The following is a 17,507-nucleotide window of genomic DNA, read 5'->3' on the forward strand; positions in this document are numbered from 1 at the left end:
TGAAAGAGTGTGCAGGAGCACTTTGCTTGCCACTCTCCATAGTGTATAGTAGGTCACTGGAAACGGGAGACCTACCAGAAGTATGGAAGACTGCTAATGTAGTACCAATATTTAAAAAGGGTGACAGACAAGAGACACTGAACTACAGGCCAGTGTCCTTAACTTGTATACCATGCAAGGTGATGGAGAAGATTGTGAGAGAAAACCTAGTAACACATCTGGAGAGAAGAGACTTCGTGACAACCCATCAACATGGGTTCAGGGAGGGTAAATCTTGCCTTACAGGATTGATAGAATTCTATGATCAGGTGACAAAGATTAAGCAAGAAAGAGAAGGATGGGCGGACTGCATTTTTTTTGGACTGTCGGAAAGCCTTTGACACAGTACCCCATAAAAGGTTGATGCATAAGCTGGAGAAACAGGCAGGAGTAACTGGTAGGGCGCTCCAGTGGATAAGGGAGTACCTAAGCAATAGGAAGCAGAGAGTTATGGTGAGGGGTGAGACCTCAGAATGGCGTGAAGTCACTAGTGGAGTCCCACAGGGCTCTGTGCTTGGACCTATCCTGTTTCTGATATACGTAAATGATCTCCCAGAGGGTATAGACTCATTCCTCACAATGTTTGCTGACGACGCCAAAATTATGAGAAGGATTAAGACAGAGGAGGACAGCTTGAGGCTTCAAGAAGACCTGGACAAGCTGCAGGAATGGTCGAACAAATGGATGTTAGAGTTTAACCCAAGCAAATGTAATGTAATGAATATAGGGGTAGGAAGCAGGAGATCAGATACAAGGTAACACTTGGGAGATGAAATACTTCAAAAGTCCGAGAGAGAGAAAGACCTGGGGGTTGATATCACGTCAGACCTGTCCCCTGAAGCTCATATGAAGAGGATAACATCAGCAGCATATGCCAGGTTGGCTAACATAAGAACGGCCTTTAGAAACTTGTGTAAGGAATCTTTCAGAACATTATATACCACATATGTCAGACCAATCCTGGAGTATGCGGCTCCAGCATGGAGTCCATATCTAGTCAAGCATAAGACTAAACTGGAAAAAGTTCAAAGGTTTGCCACCAGACTAGTACCCGAGCTGAGAGGTATGAGCTACGAGGAGAGACTACGGGAATTGAACCTCACTTCGTTGGAAGACAGAAGAGTTAGGGGGGACATGATCACCACATTCAAGATCTTCAAGGGAATCGACAGGGTTGATAAAGACAGGCTATTTAACACAAGGGGCACACGCACTAGGGGACACAGGTGGAAACTGAGTGCCCAAATGAGCCAAAGAGATATTAGAAAGAACTTTTTTAGTGTCAGAGTGGTTGACAAATGGAATGCATTAGGAAGCAATGTGGTGGAGGCTGACTCCATACACAGTTTCAAGTGTAGATATGATAGAGCCCAATAGGCTCAGGAACCTGTACACCTGTTGATTGACGGTTGAGAGGCGGGACCAAAGAGCCAGAGCTCAACCCCCGCAAGCACAACTAGGTGAGTATACACACACACACACACACACACACACACACACACACACACACACACACACACACACACACACACACACACACACACACACACACACACACACACACACACACACACACACACACACACACACACACACACACACACACACACACACAATATAATAGAGAGAGCAGCTTCTGTGGCTAGCAGGAACGGATCCAGACTTCTAATCATGGGAGACTTCAACCATGGGAAGATAGATTGGGGGAACAGAGACCCACATGGAGGCCCAGACACATGGAGAGCTAAGCTGCTGGATGTGGCAACAAGAAACTTTCTAAGTCAACACGTCAAGAGACCGACAAGAATGAGAGGAGGGGATGAACCAGCCTTGCTTGATCTGATATTTACCCTAAATGAGTCGGATATAAGGGAAGTTAAGTTGGAAGCCCCCTTGGGAATGAGTGATCATAGTGTATTGAGCTTTGAGTACCTGGTTGAGCTGGGAATTATCACCCCCAAAAAAGAACTGGGAACCAAAGGGCTGGCGTACCGAAAGGGAGACTATGAGGAAATGAATAAATTCCTATGGGATATACATTGGGACACAGAACTCGGAACCAAGTCCGTACAAGACATGATGGACTATGTCACCCAAAAATGTCAGGAGGCTCTAAGCAGGTTTGTCCCAGCCCGACAGGAAAAAACCGAGAAGCAACGGAAGAATGTGTGATTTAATAAGGAATGTATGAAAGCAAAGGAGCTGAACAAAAAGGCATGGAGGAACTTCCGTAATAACAGAACACAAGAAAGTAGAGAGAGATACCAGAGAACCAGGAACGAGTATGTCAGTGTGAGAAGAGCAGCTGAGAAAAGGTATGAAAATGATATAGCTAATAAAGCCAAGACCGAACCCAAGCTACTACACAGTCACATCAGGAGGAAGACAACAGTGAAGGAACAGGTGATGAAACTTAGGGTGGGCGAGGACAGGTACACAGAGAATGACAAAGAGGTGTGTGAAGAATTCAACAAAAGGTTCCAGGAGGTCTTTACAATAGAACATGGAGATGTCGCGGCGTTAGAAGAGGTGGCAGCAAACCAGGTGACCTTGGATAGGTTCGAAATTACAAGAGATGAGGTCAAGAAGCACCTATTGGAGCTGGATGTGAGAAAAGCTGTTGGGCCGGATGGAATCTCGCCATGGGTATTGAAAGAGTGTGCAGGAGCACTTTGCCTACCACTCTCCATAGTGTATAGTAGGTCACTGGAAACGGGGGACCTACCAGAAATATGGAAGACTGCTAATGAAGTACCAATATACAAAAAGGGTGACAGACAAGAGGCACTGAACTACAGGCCAGTGTCCTTAACTTGTATACCATGCAAGGTGATGGAGAAGATTGTTAGAAAAAACCTAGTAACACATCTGGAGAGAAGAGACTTCGTGACAACCCATCAACATGGGTTCAGGGAGGGTAAATCTTGCCTTACAGGATTGATAGAATTCTACGATCAGGTGACAAAGATTAAACAAGAAAGAGAAGGGTGGGCGGACTGCATTTTTTTGGACTGTCGGAAAGCCTTTGACACAGTACCCTATAAAAGGTTGATGCATAAGCTAGAGAAAGAGGCAGGAGTAACTGGTAGGGCGCTCCAGTGGATAAGGGAGTACCTAAACAATAGGAAGCAGAGAGTTACAGTGAGGGGTGAGACCTCAGACTGCGTGAAGTCACCAGTGGAGTCCCACAGGGCTCTGTACTTGGACCTATCCTGTTTCTGATATACGTAAATGATCTCGCAGAGGGTATAGACTCATTCCTCTCAATGTTTGCTGACGACGCCAAAATTATGAGAAGGATTAAGACAGAGGAGGACAGCTTGAGGCTTCAAGAAGACCTGGACAAGCTGCAGGAATGGTCGAACAAATGGCTGTTAGAGTTTAATCCAAGCAAATGTAATGTAATTAAGATAGGGGTATTAAGCAGGAGACCAGATACAAGGTATCACTTGGGAGATGAAATACTTCAAGAGCCCGAGAGAGAGAGAAAGACCTGGAGGTTGATATCACGCCAGACCTGTCCCCTGATGCTCATATCAAGAGGATAACAGCAGCAGCATATACCAGGTTGGCTAACATAAGAACGGCCTTTAGAAACTTGTGTAAGGAATCTTTCAGAACATTATATACCACATATGTCAGACCAATCCTGGAGTATGCGGCACCAGCATGGAGTCCATATCTAGTCAAGCATAAGACTAAAATGGAAAAAGTTCAAAGGTTTGCCACCAGACTAGTACCCGAGCTGAGAGGTATGAGCTACGAGGAGTGACTACGGGAATTAAACCTCATTTCGCTGGAAGACAGAAGAGTTAGGGGGGACATGATCACCACATTCAAGATCCTCAAGGGAATTGACAGGGTTGATAAAGACAGGGTTTTTAACACAAGGGGCACACGCACTAGGGGACACAGGTGGAAACTGAGTGCCCAGATGAGCGACAGAGATATTAGAAAGAACTTTTTTAGTGTCAGAGTGGTTGACAAATGGAAGGAAGTGATGTGGTGGAGGCTGACCCCATACACAGTTTCAAGTGTATGGGGTCTCTCTCTCTCTCTCTCTCTCTCTCTCTCTCTCTCTCTCTCTCTCTCTCTCTCTCTCTCTCTCTCTCTCTCTCTCTCTCTCTCTCTCTCTCTCTCTCTCTCTCTCTCTCTCTCTCTCTCTCTCTCTCTCTCTCTCTCTCTCTCTCTCTCTCTTCTCTCTCTCTCTCTCTCTCTCTCTCTCTCTCTCTCTCTCTCTCTCTCTCTCTCTCTCTCTCTCTCTCTCTCTCTCTCTCTCTCTCTCTCTCTCTCTCTCTCTCTCTGTCTCTCTCTCTGTCTCTCTCTCTCTCTCTCTCTCTCTCTCTCTCTCTCTCTCTCTCTCTCTCTCTCTCTCTCTCTCTCTCTCTCTCTCTCTCTCTCTCTCTCTCTCTCTCTCTCTCTCTCTCTCTCTCTCTCTCTCTCTCTCTCTCTCCTCTCTCTCTCTCTCTCTCTCTCTCTCTCTCTCTCTCTCTCTCTCTCTCTCTCTCTCTCTCTCTCTCTCTCTCCTCTCTCTCTCTCTCTCTCTCTCTCTCTCTCTCTCTCTCTCTCTCTCTCTCTCTCTCTCTCTCTCTCTCTCTCTCTCTCTCTCTCTCTCTCTCTCTCTCTCTCTCTCTCTCTCTCTCTCTCTCTCTCTCTCTCTCTCTCTCTCTCTCTCTCTCTCTCTCTGTCTCTCTCTCTGTCTCTCTGTCTCTCTCTCTGTCTCTCTCTCTCTCTCTCTCTCTCTCTCTCTCTCTCTCTCTCTCTCTCTCTCTCTCTCTCTCTCTCTCTCTCTCTCTCTCTCTCTCTCTCTCTCTCTCTCTCTCTCTCTCTCTCTCTCTCTCTCTCTCTCTCTCTCTCTCTCTCTCCTCTCTCTCTCTCTCTCTCTCTCTCTCTCCTCTCTCTCTCTCTCTCTCTCTCTCTCCTCTCTCTCTCTCTCTCTCTCTCTCTCTCTCTCTCTCTCTCTCTCTCTCTCTCTCTCTCTCTCTCTCTCTCTCTCTCTCTCTCTCTCTCTCTCTCTCTCTCTCTCTCTCTCTCTCTCTCTCTCTCTCTCTCTCTCTCTCTCTCTCTCTCTCTCTCTCTCTCTCTCTCTCTCTCTCTCTCTCTCTCTCTCTCTCTCTCTCTCTCTCTCTCTCTCTCTCTCTCTCTCTCTCTCTCTCTCTCTCTCTCTCTCTCTCTCTCTCTCTCTCTCTGTCTCTCTCTCTCTCTCTCTCTCTCTCTCTCTCTCTCTCTCTCTCTCTCTCTCTCTCTTCTCTGTCTCTCTGTCTCTCTCTCTCTCTCTCTCTCTCTCTCTCTCTCTCTCTCTCTCTCTCTCTCTCTCTCTCTCTCTCTCTCTCTCTCTCTCTCTCTCTCTCTCTCTCTTCTCTCTCTCTCTCTCTGTCTCTCTGTCTCTCTCTCTGTCTCTCTGTCTCTCTCTCTGTCTCTCTCTCTCTCTCTCTCTCTCTCTCTCTCTCTCTCTCTCTCTCTCTCTCTCTCTCTCTCTCTCTCTCTCTCTCTCTCTCTCTCTCTCTCTCTCTCTCTCTCTCTCTCTCTCTCTCTCTCTCTCTCTCTCTCTCTCTGTCTCTCTCTCTCTCTCTGTCTCTCTGTCTCTCTCTCTCTCTCTCTCTCTCTCTCTCTGTCTCTCTCTCTCTCTCTCTCTCTCTCTCTCTCTCTCTCTCTCTCTCTCTCTCTCTCTCTCTCTCTCTCTCTCTCTCTCTCTCTCTCTCTCTCTCTCTCTCTCTCTCTCTCTCTCTCTCTCTCTCTCTCTCTCTCTCTCTCTCTCTCTCTCTCTCTCTCTCTCTCTCTCTGTCTCTCTCTCTCTCTCTCTGTCTCTCTGTCTCTCTCTCTGTCTCTCTCTCTCTCACACACACACACACTCATAGGGAAATCATGGAAGGGAGTCGAACTCGGGCTGACAAACGCAGGAGGACAATCGCGTCTAGAACAAACTCAGAGGATGGGGTGGAACAGGAAGACTGGATGAAGGAAGTACTCCAGCAAATGCGGGATGAATTCAGTGAAGGACTGAGGGTAATGAGGAAGACAGTAGCCAACCTGCAGGATGAACTAAGGGCAGCAAATGAGGAGATAAGATGCCTAAAGGAGACTACTCCGCAATACCAGACACAAACCATACCTCAGGGAGATGGGAATGCTACTGTGGAGGGGACCACCACAACCCAGCTCTCATTTTCTGAAATGCTTAAAAAGAGCCCTGAAGCTAGGTCTGCAGTTAAGGAAGTTGCCATTTAAGTGGCTTCCTCTCAGGAAGCAGCTAGATGTACTAGCCAGATGATAGAGAGAAAAAGAGCTGAAGTAGTAGCAGGCATTAAAGAGCAAACAGGGACCAGCCCAAAGGAGCGGAGAGATAAGGACAAAAACGCAGTTACCAAGATCTTTAAAGAGGTAAGGATGGAGGGAACTGATCAAAATGTTGGAAAGGATTTCAGGCTTGGAAAGTACAACAAGGACAGAGATCGAATGATAAAGGTCTCATGAGCGAAATTCATGAGCGAAATCACAAAAGAGGAACTGTTAGCAAGGAAGAGCGGTCTAGCAAATGTTCCGAAGTTCAAAAAAGTATTCCTGCAGAGAGATATGACAAGGGAAGAGAGAATACAGGCAGCAGACGCGAGGAAGGAGCGCAGGGAGAGAGAAAGGAATCAGAGTACCACAACCCCGAACCCTACAATCCCAGAGGGGAGTGGGGAACCCTCCTCAAAAAGTGGAACAGCCACAGGGAGTGGGGCACCATCCTCACATTCTACCCAACAGACACCCAACTTGCCCCATCCCCTGTCAGCCCCCCACTAAGTACCCACCTAGGGCACCCCTCCCCCCACCCACCCCATTCCTCACAATCACCCCCGTCCTCCTACTCACCCCTCTTCCCAGGACCTCCCTTCTCCCCCATCCCCCAAGCCCTCCCTTCTCCCCCGCCCCCATAAGCCCCCCACTCTCCCCCACCCCACCTAAGTTTTCCCCTCTCTACCACTCCCCTAAACCCTCCCCTCTTCCTCACCCACCTTAGCCCTCCTTTTTTCCCCCACGCCCCCCAAGACCTCCCCCCAATGCCCCCCCATCTCTCCTATCCCCCCAAAGCCTCTCCTCCCCCCATGCTCCCCCAACCCTCCCTCTCCCACCCCGCCAACCCTCCCCCTCTCACTCTCCCTCCAACCCTCCCCCTCTTACTCTCCCCCCCAACCCTCCCCCTCTCACCCACCCTCCCTACCCTCCTCCTCTCCCACCCCCCAAGCCCTCCCTCCTCCACCAGTCTCCTTATACCAGATCCCTCCAGCTCCCACTCACCCCAGACCCCAAAGTTCCCCCCCCCCAAAGGAGGAGCAGAAGAGAGTCAGTTTCAGAGTAATGTACTCGAACATAGATGGGATCACAAGCAAGACAAGTGAACTAAAGGAAAGAGAAGAAGTGAACCCAGATGTAATCGGACTCACTGAAACAAAACTCTCTGGAATCATAACGAATGCCGTGTTTCCCCAGGAGTACACAGTAATAAGGAAAGAGAGGGAAGGTAGGGGAAGAGGCGGAGTGGCCCAACTCATGAGAAAGGAATGGAGTTTTAAGGAGATGGCTATCCCGGGCTGTGAGGAGTTCAGAGACTACATAGCAGGCACCATAACAATGGGAGGACCAAGAATAGTAGTGGCAGTAATATACAACCCACCACCAAATGACAGAAGACCCAGTCAAGAGTATGAAAACAACAACATGGCAGTTAACACTATAATTGAGAGGGCAGCCTCTGCTGCCTGTAGAAATAGATCCCACCTGCTCATCATGAGCGACTTCAATCACGGAAGGATTGACTGGAAGAACAAGGAACTACATGGAGGCGAGGATACGTGGAGAACCAAAGTATTGGAGGTGTTGACTAGAATTTTTTTAACCCATCATGTCAGAGAACCCACAAGGATGAGAGGCAATGACGAACCAGCGAGAGAAATCGGTTTTGAGGACCCAGTAGGAATGAGCGACCACAGTGTACTGGTGTTTGAGTACCTGATTGAAGAAGGGTTATTGATCTCGAGGAGGGATACCGAAACCAAAAGGTTATCATACCGAAAGGGAAACTATGAGGGGATAAGAAAATTCCTAACAGATATAGCATGGGAAACAGAGCTCAGGGGAAAGACGGCCCAAGATATGATGGATTACATCACGCAGAAGTGCAAGGACGCAGCAAACAAGTTTGTCCCAGTCCAAAAGGAAAACAGAGAAATGAAGATGAGAAACCCATGGTTTAATCAGAGATGTAGGCTAGCTAAGCAGCAAAGTAAAAGGGCATGGAGAAACTATAGGAATAACAGGACACTGGAGAGCAGAGAAAGATACCAGAATGCCAGGAATGAATAATGTCAGGATGAGAAGAGAGACAGAAAGACAATACGAAAATGACATCGCAAGCAAGGCAAAGACTCAGCCTAAATTGTTGCATAGCCACAGCAGGAGAAAAACAACAGTAAAGGAACAGGTTATGAAATTAAGGATAGGGGCAGAAGGATTCACTACAAATGGCAAGGAAGTGTGTGAGGAACTGAATAAGAAATTCCAGGAGGTTTTCACCTTAGAGCAAGGAGAAATTCCAGAGATAAGAGAGGGAATAGCTAACCAGGAACCACTGGAAGAGTTTGAGATTACCAGCGGGGAAGTAAGGAAGTGTTTACTAGAGTGTTTACACATCCTGCCAACAGCTTCACCATCACCAAGCATCAGCAAGTTGCCGAGGAATATGTACACTCTGTAACCTGTGATACAGTCCCTAAGGCTCTCACTCTTGATGAAATCCGTACTGCAACCCTAGAGGACCCAACTCTGCAAGCAACAGTGGATGCATTGACTAAGAAAAAGTTTCCACGCATCCCACCCTCAGGAGTTGACCAAGATGCATTCTAAGCACTTGAACGCATCCAGACAGAATTAAGTGTTACGCAACAACGCGACACTGTGCTGCGAGGTACTCGTATCGTCATTCCAGCTGTTCTCCAGCAACGTGCTCTGAAGCTTGCACATCAAGGACACCAAGGTCTTGTTAGGACCAAACAGCTGCTACGAGAAAAGGTGTGGTTTCCTGGCATTGATCGTCAAGCAAAGGATATGCATGATGCCTGTGTCCCTTGCCAAGCTGCAGTGGATACTTCAAGACCAACACCTCTACAACCTTCACCACTACCTGCTGCACCATGGACGGAAGTATCGATGGACTTCTGCGGACCGCTACCAACTGGAGAGTACTTGATGGTAGTCATTGATGATCACTCACGTTATCCAGAAGTAGAAATCATCACTTCCACATCTTCAAAGGCTGTCATCCCGAAACTCGAAGAATCTTTTCAAACTTTGGAATTCCTGAAGTTGTCAAGGACAGATAATGGACCGCCATTCAACGGACAAGACTTCGTCAATTTTGCTGAGCATATTGGATTCAAACACCGCTGTGTGATGCCACTACATCCTCAAGCAAATGGAGAAGTTGAGAGATTCATGCAAACCTCTCATGAAAGCGGTACGCTGTGCTCATGCCGAAGGACTATCCTGGAAACAAGCTATGTATGCTTTTCTCAGGAACTACCGTGCAACACCACATGGAACACTGGGCAAGTCACCTGGCGAACTTTTATTTGGACGTCTTATAAGGATCGCACTACCTGTTATGCCAGTCGAGGTAACGGATAAACGTCTCGCTCAGAAGGATGCACTAGCCAAGGGCAAAATGAAAATTGCTCACGATCAACGTGCGAAGGAACAATTCATAAAGGTTGGAGACACTGTTCTAGTTAAAAAGAAAAAAGAGGGAAAGCTAGATATGCCATATGATACAAAACCATATAAAGTGATTAGTGTAAAAGGAACTATGGTAACAGCTAGTAATAGAGATCATAGTATAACACGTAATATGGCTTATTTCAAAGTGATTCCAACTAGTGTAGAAAATGATGAAGTGAAAAGTCGTACAAAGGAAAGAGAAAAAATGAGCTATAACCCAACAAACAATTCATCAAGGGATATTCTTGTACTTAAGGACACTCGTCCTAAACGTCATGTTAAACGCCCTACATGATTTGATGATTAATTGTGTTCCATTGTAATGCAAAGTATTTACTTATTATGCTAAACTAAATTTAATATTGTTTGATTAATGCAGATCTCTCATTCAATATTTTGTAGCTTTGTATTACAGTTTCTTTCATGTTTGTTTAACATTGCATATGTATTTTTAACATTGAAATCCTTTGTGGTAAAGATTAAGTTGTTTAAATTCTTTGTGTGCTTAATTAATGTTTAATGTATGCAATATCTCTTGACTATGTTAATAACTTACTTTGTGTCAATAACTTTGCGTTGTGCTACAAGCATGGTAGACATCCTGTATTCATTTTTTTTAAAGAAAAGGAGGGATGTCATGTTCACAGAAAACGGTACCATCCGTATTCTATGTGCGGCGGCTCAGGACGCCAGAAGAAGGTAAACAAAGAGCGTACAGGACGCCCGCCAAGCTTGGAAGCTGCTAGTCATGTATCAGTTTAAGTATTAAAGTCAGTAAACAAGAAATGACTTTATATCAACCCTACAACCAAGACTTCCTCAGTAACACACAACACCACAGATACTAAAGGAAGGAGCAAAAGAACTGTGCCTACCACTCTCCATAGTGTATAACAAATCACTGGCAACAGGCAAACTGCCAGATATTTGGAAAGCAGCTAACGTAGTCCCGATATACAAGAAAGGGGATAGACAGGAGGCAATGAACTACTGGCCAGTGTCCCTAACTTGCATACCATGCAAGCTGATGGAGAAGATTGTGCAAAAAAAGCTAATGGAGCATCTGGAGTGAAGGAACTTTGTAACACAGCATAAACATGGGTTCAGGGATGGCAGGTGCTGCCTCACAGGGTTACTTGAATTCTACGACCAGGCAACAAAAATAAGGCAAGAAAGAGAAGGGTGGGCAGACTGCATATTTTTGGATTGTCAGAAAGCCTTTAATACAGTGCCACACAAGAGGCCTAGTGAAAAAGCTGGAGATGCAGGCTGGAGTGAAAGGGAAGGTACTCCATTTGATAAAGGAGTACCTAAGCAACAGGAGACAACGAGTAAGTGTGAGGGGTGAGGTCTCAAATTGGCGAGACGTTACAAGTGGAGTCCCGCAGGGGTCAGTCCTTGGACCTATACTGTTTCTGGTATATGTAAATGATCTCCCAGAGGGTATAGATTCGTTCCTCTCAATGTTTGCCGATGACGCAAAAATTATGAGAAGGATTGAAACAGAGGATGATAGTAGGAGGCTACAAGATGACCTAGACAGACTGAGTGAATGGTCCAACAAATGGCTGTTGAAGTTCAACCCGAGTAAATGCAAAGTAATGAAACTAGGCAGTGGAAACAGGAGGCCAGACACAGGATACAGAATAGGAGATGAAGTACTTAATGAAACAGACTGAGAGAAAGATCTCAGAGTTGATATCACAACAAACCTGTCTCCTGAAGCCGACATAAAAGAATAACGTCTGCGGCATATGCGAAGCTGGCTAACATCAGAACAGCATTCAGGAACCTGTGTAAGGAATCATTCAGAATCTTTTACACCACATATGTAAGACCAATCCTGGAGTATGCGGCCCCAGCATGGAGCCCGTACCTTGTCAAGCACAAGACGAAGCTGGAAAAAGTACAAAGGTATGCTACTAGATTAGTCCCAGAACTAAGAGGCATGAGTTATGAGGAAACGCTGCGGGAAATGCACCTTACGACACTGGAAGACAGAAGAGTAAGGGGAGACATGATCACAACCTACAAATTCTTCAAGGGAATTCGACTGAGTAAACAAGGATAAACTATTCAACAGTGGCGGGTCGCGAACAAGGGGACAGGTGGAAAATGAGTACCCACATGAGCCATAGGGACGTAAGAAGGAACTCTTTCAGTGTCAGAGTAATTAACAGATGGAATGCATTAGGCAGTGATGTGGTGGAGGCTGACTCCATACACAGTTTTAAATGTATATATGATACATTTTTCAGGTTCCTGAGCCCAGTAGGCTCAGGAACCTGAACACCAGTTGATTGACACTTGAGAGGCGGGACCAAAGAACCAAAGCTCTAACCCCTGCAAGCACAAATTGGTGAGTACAAATAGGTGAGTACACACACACACACACACACACACACACACACACACACACACACACACACACACACACACACACACACACACACACACACACACACACACACACACACACACACACACACACACACACACACACACACACACACACACACACACACACACACACACACACACACACACACACACACACACACACACACACACACACACACGCACGCACACACGCACACGCACGCGCGCGCACACACACACACACACACACACACACACACACACACACACACACACACACACACACACACACACACACACACACACACACACACACACACACACACACACACACACACACACACACACACACACACACACACACACACACACACACACACAGCTGGAGAGACAGGCAGGTGTAGCTGGTAAGATGCTCCAGTGGATAAGGGAGTTCCCTGAGCAATAGGAAGCAGAGAGTTACGGTGAGGGGTGAGACCTCAGATTGGCGTGAAGTCACCAGTGGAGTCCCACAGGGCTCTGTACTCGGTCCTATCTTGTTTCTGATATATGTAAATGATCTCCCGGAGGGTATAGATTCATTTCTCTCAATGTTTGCGGACGATGCCAAAATTATGAGAAGGTTTAAGAAAGAAGAGGAGTGCTTGAGGCTTCAAGAAGACCTAGACAAGCTGAAGGAATGGTCAAACAAATGGTTGTTAGAGTTTAACCCAAGCAAATGTAATGTAATGAAGATAGGTGTAGGGAGCAGGAGGCCAGATACAAGGTACCATCTGGGAGATGAAATACTTCAAGAGTCAGAGAAAGAAAAAGACTTGGGGGTTGATATCACGCCAGACCTGTCTCCTGCAGCCCATATCAAGAGGATAACATCAGCGACATATTCCAGGCTGGCAAACAAAAGAACGGCATTCAGAAACTTGTGTAAGGAATCATTCAGAACTTTGTATACCACATATGTTAGGCCAATCCTGGAGTATGCAGCCCCAGCATGGAGTCCATATCTAGTCAAGGATAAGACCAAACTGGAAAAGGTTCAAAGGTTTGCCACCAGACTAGGACCCGAGCTGAGAGGTACCTGGTTGATTACCTGGCTGATTGGGTTCTGGGAATTCTTCTACTCCCCCAGGCCCGGCCCGTGGCCAGACTTGGCTTGTGAGAGTTTGGTCCACCAGGCTGTTGCTTGGAGCGGCCCGCAGGCCCACATACCCACCACAGCCCGATTGGTTCGGCACTCCTTGAATGAAACAATCTAGTTTCCTCTTGAAGATATCCACGGTTGTTCCTGTAATATTTCTGATGCTCGCTGGTAGGACGTTGAGCAACCGTGGAACTCTGATGTTCATGCAGTGTTCTCTGACTGTGCCCATCCCACTTCTGCTCTTCACTGGTTCTATTCTGCATTTTCTTCCATGTCGTTCACTCCAGTACGTTGTTATTTTACTGTGCAGATTTGGGACCTGTCCCTCCAGTATTTCCCATGTGTATGTTATTTGGTAACTCTCTCGTCTCCTTTCTAGTGAGTACATTTGGAGAGCTTTGAGACGATCCCAATAGTTTAGGTGCTTTATCTCGTCTATGCGTGCCGTATATGTTCTCTGTATTCCCTCAATTTCAGCAATCTCTCCTGCTCTGAAGGGGGAAGTGAGTACTGAGCAGTACTCAAGACGGGACAACACAAGTGATTTGAAGAGGACAACCATTGTGATGGGATCTCTGGACTTGAACATAGGTATGAGATGCTCTGGACGTAGGTATGAGCTACGAGGAGAGACTACGGGAATTAAACCTCACTTCGCTGGAAGACAGAAGAGTTAGGGGGGACATGATCACCACATTCAAGATTCTCAAGGGAATTGATAGGGTAGATAAAGACAGTCTATTTAACACAAGGGGCACATGCACTAGGGGACACAAGTGGAAACTGAGTGGCCCAAATGAGCCACAGAGATATTAGAAAGAACTTTTTTAGTGTCAGAGTGGTTGACAAATGGAATGCATTAGGAAGTGATGTGGTGGAGGCTGACTCCATACACAGTTTCAAGTGTAGATATGATAGAGCCCAATAGGCTCAGGAACCTGTACACCTGTTGATTGACGGATGAGAGGCGAGACCAAAGAGCTAAAGCTCAACCCCCGCAAGCACAACTAGGTGAGTACACAAAGGAACAAACATAACAGATAAACGCACCTCTGACACAGGGAAAAGTGAGTGTCCGAATGAAGGAGATGTTTGACCAAGCTTGGGAGGGTATCAGCAAAGAGTCGAAAGAAATGTGGGATGCAATCAGCAACCTACATAAAGAGCTATTAGCAGCAAATAAGGAGATAAGAAGGCTCAAAGAGAACAATAATCTGGCTCAGCTCCAGATAACCATACCAAGAGAAGATGGAAATGTATCAGTAGAAGAGACAGCCACTGAACAAGCATCATTTGCTGAGATACTTAAAAAAATAGAGTTCAGATACAATGGCCACAGTGAGAGAGGTAGCCATGAGAGCAGCTACCTCACTGGAAGTGGCAAGGTGCAGTAGCCAACTGCTGGAGAAGGAAAGATCAGTGGTAGTAACAGGCATTAAAGACCAGGAAGGCTTGAGTTAGACGTAATGGATTAGTAAGGACAATGAGACAGTGCGAGGGATACTACAGGGGGTTGCAGATGGAAGGGGATGGACCATGTATAGTGAAGGTTTTCAGGCTAGTCTGGTACAACAAGGACTTAGTCGTCTGATAAAGATCGTGTTTACAAACGAGCACACAAAGTAAGCAATTCTAGCAAGGAAGAGCTATCTCTACCATGTGGAAGATTACTGGAAAGTATTACTCCAGAGGGACATGACGAGGGAAGAGAGAGTAAAGGCAGCAGAAGTGAGAAGGAAACACAGGGAGAAAGGATAGGACCAGGGAACCACAAACCTCAACTCAACAGCCCCGGTGGGAAGTGGGAAACTCCCGACCAGCACCCCAGCAGCCCCAGAGGAGAGAACAACACCCCCAATCTCCCTCCCCACAGAAATCCCCCTTACACTTAAACCTCCCTGCCCTCATTCCCAGGCTCAGTCAACCCTCCCTCTCCCTTCACCTCATACTCTCAAGTCCCTCCCTCCCTCACCCCATTCCCTCCCTCTACCCCCTTCCCCATCATCCCTTACCCTCCATTTCCCCTTTCCCCTCTCACCCCATTCCCTCCCTGTCCCCTCCCCCATGCCACTGCCATATCCTCCTGGTCTTCCCTCTCCCCTCACCCCATTCCCTCACTGGCCCCTCTCCTCCCTCACCCGATATCCTCCATCCCCCCATCACATGCCCTAAGTGACTCCAACATCAGACTTTCTCAGCCATACCACCCCAGACCATCCCAGCCCCCCTGTACCAGAGCCTCCAACCCTCCCCCCCCTCCTGACACTCCTGGCCATCACTTTACCCAGGTTCTCCTTCCTGTGCCCTCCCCCTCCAGACACCTATTGCTCCCTAACCCCAGGGGAATCAACAGAAACTGAGGATGGACAGAAGAGAGTCAGCGTTTAGGTAATGTACTTGAACATATATGGGAACATAAGCAAGGCAAGTCAACTTAGGGAAAGAGCACAAGAAGCAAACCCAGATGTAATTGAGCTCACAGAAACAAAACTCTCAGAAATAATAACAACTGTGGTGATTCCCCAGGACAACACTGTAATAAGGAGAGAGAGGGAAGGAAAGGGAGGAGGCGGAGTGGCCCTACTGATAAGACAGGAATGAAGTTTCGAGGAAATGATTATTCCTGGCTGTGAGAGGTTCAGAGACTTCATAACAGGCACCATGACAATGGGAGGATCAATAGTAGTAGTAGCAGTGATATATTACCCTCCACCAAATGACAGAAGATCCAGGCAAGAGTATGACAGGAACAACAAGGCAGTTAACACTATAATTGAGAGAGCTGCCACTGCCGCCAGTAAAAATCGATCCCATCTGCTCATTATGAGAGAATTCAATCATGGAAGGATAGACTGGGAAAATAAGGAACCGCATGGAGGGGAGAAAACATGGGGAACTAAACTATTGGAAGTGGCGACAAGGAACTTTTTAAGTCAGCATGTTAGGGATACCACAAGAATGGGAGGCAAAGATGATCCAGTGAGACTCGACCTAGTATTCACTCTGAATGACTCCGATATAAGGGAAATCGGTTTCGAAGCCCCAGTGGGGAATGAGTGTTCATAGTATACTGATGTTTGAGTACCTGGTCGAAGTAGGGTTAAGGTACTCAAGGAAAAGCCCAAAACATAAAAGGCCGGCATTCCGGAAGGGAAACTATGAGGAGATAAGAAAATTTCTAACAGGGAAACAGAGCTCAGAGGAAAGACGGCCCATGACAGGATGGACTACATCATGCAAAAGTGTAAGGAGGCAGCTGACTAATTCGTCCCCGTCCAAAGGGAAAAAAAATAAATGGAGACAAGAAACCCATGGTTTAATCAGAGATGTAAGATAGCAAAGCAACGAAGTAAAAGAGCGCAGAGAAACTATAGATATAACAGGACAATAGAACATAGAAAGATACCACAGTGACAGGAATGAGTTCGTCAGGGTGAAAAGAGACAGAGTGACAATATGAAAATGAAATAACAAGTAAGGGAAAGACTCAACCTAAATTGCTGCACAGCCACATCAGGAGAAAAATAACAGTGAAGGAACCTGTAATGAAATTGAAGGTAGGGACTGACAGATTCACTACAAACGAGAAGGAGGTATGTTAAGAACTCAATAAGAAATTCCAGGAGGTCTTCACAGTAGAGCAAGAAGTTCCCAGAGATATGAGAGGGGAATATCAAACCAGACACCACAAGAGAAGTTTGTGATTACCAGGGAGGAGGTGAGGAAGCATCTGCTAGAATTGGATGTGACAAAAGCTATAGGTCCGGATGAAAACTCACCATGGATACTAAAGGAAAGAGCAGAAGCTCTGTGCCTGCCACTATCCATGGTATTCAACACATCACTGGTAACAGCTGAACTGCTAAGAATTTGGAAGATTAGCCAATGTAGTCCCAATATTCAAGAATGGGTGATAGGCAGGAGGCACTGAAATACAGGCCAGTGTCCCTAACTTGTATACCATGCAAAATGATGGAGGAGATTGTGCGAAAAAACTAGTGCAACATCTGGAGCGAAAGAACTTTGTAACACAACAGCAGCATGGGTTCAGGGATGGCAAGTCCTGCCTCACAGGATTAATTGAATTCTACTACCAGGCAACACAAATCAGGTAAAATAGAGAGCTGGGCAGACCTGCATATTTTTAGACTGCCAGAAAACCTTTGACACAGTGCCACATAGGAGACTA

The sequence above is a fragment of the Procambarus clarkii genome, chromosome 39 (genome assembly GCF_040958095.1).
Source record: "Procambarus clarkii isolate CNS0578487 chromosome 39, FALCON_Pclarkii_2.0, whole genome shotgun sequence".
NCBI lineage: Eukaryota > Metazoa > Arthropoda > Malacostraca > Decapoda > Cambaridae > Procambarus > Procambarus clarkii.